Consider the following 6,148-nt stretch of genomic DNA (forward strand, 5'->3'; position numbering starts at 1 on the left):
GGCCAGCCAGACGCCTCCAATGGGAAGCCCTCAAGCAGAACCAGAGAGCAAGAGGACTCTCAGCTGACTATGATGGCAGAGCATAGCCATCCTGGCTACAAGCCACTGATACCCTTTTCCTCCATGAATTTGTCTAATCCTCCTTCAAAGCCATCCTTGTTGATGGCCATCCCTGCCTCTTGTGGAAGCAAATTTCATAGTTTAACTCTGCACTGTGTGAAGAAGTATTTTTTATTTTTTGGTCTGTCCTGAATCTTCCAACGTTCAGTTTCATTGGAAGTCCTGGAAATGCAGTTGTATGAGAGAGGGAGAATTTTTTTTCTCTGTCCACTATCTCTATCCATAATTATATACAGCTATCATGTCACCTCTGACTCTGACTCGCCTTCTCTCTAAAAAGAGAAACCAAAACTGACATATTTGCTCAGCCCTTTGAGTAGTTGCCTTTTTTTCTTTAAGATGCTGTTCTTTGTCCTCTGTGCTTGATCCTCTCTTGTCATAACTGTTGTGTGAGTGAGTCATGCTATCTCTTTAAGCTTGGCCTGGTCCTTGCTAGGGGAGATTCTGCTCACCTGTGTGCCTGCTTCTGTGCCACTGTAAGACCTGCTAAACCTATACACTTGTCTCAAGAGTTGTTATACCAAAGGAAGCATAACCCTGGAAAACCTGTTCTAGGCTCCCCACCACTCAGGTTAAGGTGAGCAGAAATAACATATAAAGCTATTTATGCTATCCTGGGCTCCTTTGTGAGGAAGGGTGGGATATAAATGAATGAATGAATAAATAAATAAATAAGCTTTTGCCTGCCTATTCCCTGAACGCCTTCTTCAAAGCATATTATGTTTCATTTTTTTCCTACCCCAGTTTTGGCAATGTTATCTCCAAAGAAGGGGGAGGGCTGGGGAATGTACAGTAATACCTCAGTTAATGAATCCTCCAGGAACAAAGCTCCTTTTAAGGAAAGCTTTTTTAAAAGTTGAAACTGAGTAGCTTTGCTTTGCTATGGATGAACTTTCAAGCCTGTGCTTGTGCCTTTAAGGTGAAACTGACCAGCCTGTATCTTTGCTGTGCTATGGATAACCTTTCAAGCCTTTCCTTTGCTAGGGTGAAACTAACAAGGCCGTGTGTTTGCTTTGCATTAAAGAGACTCTCTTGCTTTCTCCCAGGGCTGTAGAGGGAAGGATCCAGTAGGATTCAGAGTAGGGGAGGGGAGGGGAGGGGGAGGGGGAGGGGGAGGGGGAGGGGGAGGGGGTGAGTGCCAGGAAGGCACCCTTTAAAGCCCCTGTTGAAGCAACCCCCACCATCTACAAGTGGGTGTAGGAAACTATCCCTATTCTTTCCATGTTAGTCCTACCTCTGGTACCAAAGTTTCTGTTACAGAAGTAATGTCCAGGAACGTATCTACTTTGTTAACTGAAATATTACTGTGAATCAATGATAATGTAGTCTCCGCACATTCAGAGGAAGATCTTCAAACTATCTTAAATGTCTTTGCAGAAGCATATGAAAAGCTTGGCCTCTCGCTTAACATCAAAAAACCCAAAGTGCTTCATCAGCAAGTGCGAACCAATCCCTCTGTAGCACCATCAATCCAGCTTAATGGTGCGACGCTGGAGAATGTTGATCACTTTTCTTATCTTGGCAGCCATCTCTCTGTAAAAGCTGACATCGATGCTGAAACTCAACATTGTCTGAGCTCTGCGAGTGCCGCATTCTCCCGAATGAAGCGTAGAGTGTTCGAGGATCAGGATATTCGCAGGGAGACCAAAATGCTTATTTACAAAGCCATTGTACTACCGACCTTACTGTACGCCTGTGAAACATGGACCATCTATAAACACCATTCCCAACTTCTTCAAAGATTCCACCAATGCTGCCTCCGGAAAATTCTGCAAATTACTTGGGAAGACAGGTGGACTAATGTTAGCATATTAGAAGAAGCAAAGACCACCAGTGTTGAAACAATGATCCTCCAACATCAACTTCGCTGGACCGGCCCTGTTGTTCGAATGCCTGATCACTGTCTTCCAAAGCAGCTACTTTACTCCCAACTTAAGGATGGAAAACGGAATATTGGTGGACAGCAAAAGAGGTTTAAAGATGTTCTCAAAGCTAATCTAAAAACATGTAACATAAGCATCGAGAACTGGGAAGCCTTGGCCCATGAGTGTCCCTATTGGAGGTCAGCCATTATCAAAGGTGCTATGGACTTTGAAGAAGCACGAGTACAGGGCAAAAGGGACAAACAAGCTAAGCGGAAGGCACATCAAGCAAATCCTCATCGTGACCATCTTCCATCTGGAAACCTATGTCCTCACTGTGGGAGGCTGTGTGGATCCAGAATTGGCCTCCACAGTCACTTACAGACCCACCGTTAAAGACCTTACCCTGGAAGACAATCTTACTCGGCCACGAGTGATTGCCAATGAATAATGAGCATCCTGATTCAAGGAAAGTCATTTGCAAAGTCCCAGCTGACAACAATGAAGGAGGTCAATCGTAACTGTTTTTTAAAAATTGCTTTTTAAAATTTTTTTTTTAATTTGTATATTTGTTTTTATTGTTTTTAATTGTAAACCGCCCAGAGAGCTTTGGCTATGGGTTGGTATTCAAATACAATCAATCAATCAATCAATCAATCAATAACTGGAGTCCGTTCATTTCAATGGGAGTTTAAGCATGTCAGACCTTCTCTGGATTAGGGCCTGCACGTATGTGTGTGTGTGTGTGCATGTGCGTGTGTCTCTCTGTGTACGTGTACGTAGCTTAGGTGGAAGCATGTGAAGGGCAAGGCAACAGCCTTCTTTTTTGCTTGCTTGCTTGTTTGTTTTTGAGAAAGTCTGAAATGTGAAGTGGGACAACCCTTTGCTTGTCAGATCCACATTTTTTTTTTTTGTAATCAGATGAGGTGCCCTCTCTCCCCCACTTCCAGTTTTAATTCAACATTGTTTTTTCTGCTCTTGGTGTGACGATTTTGTCCTCCCTTAATCCCAGTGAATAGATCCATCAACAGGGTGGTTTTGCCTACAGCAACGTTAGGGTGAGAGCCATCGTGGATTTTGCAAATGAATGTTCCTATCATCATCATCATCAACAACAACAACAACAACATCCCACCCTTCCTCCCAAAAGGAGTCCAGGGTAGCGATAAAACATTAAAAACATCAACAAAAGGATCTTAAAAACATATATCAAAACAAAACATCTTCAAAAACAATTCCAACACAAATGACCCTGGGATGTTTCTGGAATGGCCAGTTCACCTGAAGGGACCAGAACTCTGCAGGACACATATCTTGTGGGGAAAACCACAGCCCACTTTTGGAAATGGATGGAGAGACACAGCTGGCTAAAACTGGGGGTGGATTGCTTGCTGGAGCATGTGACTTCCTGCTGTGCAAAAGCCTGTTAGCCTTTCCAGAAGCTTCGCTTATACACATTTAAATAAAGCACGTATTTCATAAATGCCATTAAGCCTCCAACACTTTCCCATCGAAAGGAAATCAGATGTGAACTTGTTGCCCCTAGCACTGCTCAGGAAAGTGGGGAGAGCATATCATTATATATTGTGTGTTATATTTTGCACAGCATGGGGAAGGGTTGTAGCTCAGTGGTACAGCATCTACTTTGCATGCAGAAGGTCCCAGGCTCAGTCTCCACCACCTCAAGGTAGGGCTGGGAGAGTCCCTTGCCTGAAACCCTGGAGAGCTGCTGCCAGTCAGTGCAGACAATACTGAGCTAGGTGGACCAATGGCCTGACTCAGTATAAGGCAGCTTCCCATGTGTGGAGTATTTAATGTATGTATTGTGGAGTCAAACCAGGACATCTTGCAAGTTCTAGACTGTGAGCACACTAGTTGCTTTTCCATTGGCCACACCTGGAAGGGGAATGGGTTGATCTGCCAATCAGTTGCAAAATCTCCTTGCATTTTTTAAAAAAATGCACTCAAGCTGATCCTACCAAGTTTTACAGTAAAAAAAAGTGAGGTTTGATTAGTGTCATGTGCCTCCGTTTTCAGAAAAGAGCTGTGGAGACGCACTGGAACCGACAGAACAATGAGTGTGTCTCTACGCCTCATCTAACACTCTCTGTCCCTGCATGTTAAACCTGAACATATCTCAGTTTTCTCCTCCCTGTTGTCTGCTACTAATTCCTACATTTGAAACAGATGTTGGGTATATTTTTATTGCTTGGCAATCCTAGCCCAAAGCCTATTGTATATCAATGCGCAAAAGAAGAAAGAATGAATATGATGGGGATGTCAAGGAAAGGAAATGGGAGAGAAACACTATCGTGCAGGATTAAATGTTGTTGGTTGTTCCACCAGATCTGTGGAAGATGTGGAAAAAGAAGTTCCTGGGAGGGAGAAGGGGAGGAAAAGAGATCCAAATTGGATGTTTTTCAGGCTGAGGACATTATCGTCTGTTGACCCTAGAAATCATCACAACCATAACTGTTGAGCGCCAAGATCTTCAGTATCTGCCGGATAGGAATTTGGGTGGCCATGTGTCCTACTTTTACAGACAGCAGTCCTCTGCTTGAAGCAGGGATGGTTTTCAGGCAGTGGGTCTCTTGCAGTGAAACCTGAAGGCTTTGGGGATTGAAATGGAGACCCTCTGCATGAAATGCAGGTGCTCTACCGCTGAGTGACAGCCTTTGAGACTCATCTCCAGAGTTTTCACCAGCTCCCTGGAAATCCAGAGCTTTATCTTGGGAACTCTCCAGCTCTGCACCCTCCAAAATAGACGGAATTGTACCTTATGACAATGCTGTTACGTTCCTTCAAGTCAATTACGACTTATGGCAACCCTATGAATCAGTGACCTCCAAGAGCATCTGTCGTGAACCACCCTGTTCAGATCTTGTAAGTTCAGGTCTGTGGCTTCTTTTATGGAATCAATCCTTCTCTTGTTTGGCCTTCCTCTTTTTCTACTCCCTCCTGTTTTTCCCAGCATTAGTGTCTTTTCTAGTGAATCATGTCTTCTCATTATGTGTCCAAAGTATGATAACCTCAGTCTCATCATTTTAGCTTCTACTGATAGTTCTGGTTTAATTTGTTCTAACACCCAATTGTTTGTCTTTTTCGCGGTCCATGCTATCCACAAAGCTCTCCTCCAGCACCACATTTCAAAGAGTTGATTTTTCTCTTATCTGCTTTTTTTACTCTCCAACTTTCACATCCATACATAGAAATCAGGAATACTATGGTCCGAATGATCCTGACTTTAGTGTTCAGTGATTCATCTTTGCATTTGAGGACCTTTTCTAGTTCTAGTTTCTCCCCAGTCCTAGCCTTCTTCTCATTTCTTGACTATTGTCTCCATTTTGGTTAATGACTGTGCCGAGGTATTGATAATCCTTGACAAGTTCAACGTCCTCTTTGCCAACTTTATGTATGTATGTACTGCCTTCAAGTCGATTCCGACTTATGGCGACCCTATGAATCTTCTGTTGTCAGGGCCTGATTCCTGACAAACTGTTTGTCACAAGGCTACATTTATTCAGTTATACCTCCAACCTCCCATGTTTCAGGCAAAAAATGAGAGATTCACAGTTTGACCATAAAGGAATTATTAACGTCACATCTCTCCACTGCTACTTTAATAAGATTTAAATCCTGCTTACCCTTTTTGACTAGGTCACCAAAGTCATAAATCAGAAACTGTACGTCAGTTTTACAGCGTGCTAAGTGCTAAGAGTGATGGAAAGTCGAAGTGTTTTCTGGGGGAAGGAGCATTCCATAAGCATCAATGCCGCCTTGGCTTTTGAGAAGGAGAAAGTCTTCTGTTGATTTCATTGGGCTCTTGATCAATCCCAAATCTTCTAGGGAAGAAAATGGAAAATACTAAAAGAGCAGAACCCATCAAATGTCCTGGTGTTTCAACAGGATGTGATTTCCTGGCTGTATCTTGCATTCCTTTAGGTAAATATTCTATGACTGGATTTGATCAGTCCAGCTCCTTGTACTGGAACCCAACAGCTTACCCCAGCAAAGACGGCTGCAGGAGAGATGCTAAAGAGGAAGTGATGGTTGGGACAACTTGGATTATGGGATTGGAAGGAGAGAAAAAGAAAGTGTCTGGAAAGGAGAGCTCTTCCTTCCCCTCCAAAACCCCCCACAAACCCTAACATTGTCTAAGATAAAAG

The sequence above is a fragment of the Rhineura floridana genome, chromosome 5, assembly GCF_030035675.1.
Source record: "Rhineura floridana isolate rRhiFlo1 chromosome 5, rRhiFlo1.hap2, whole genome shotgun sequence".
Taxonomy (NCBI): domain Eukaryota; kingdom Metazoa; phylum Chordata; class Lepidosauria; order Squamata; family Rhineuridae; genus Rhineura; species Rhineura floridana.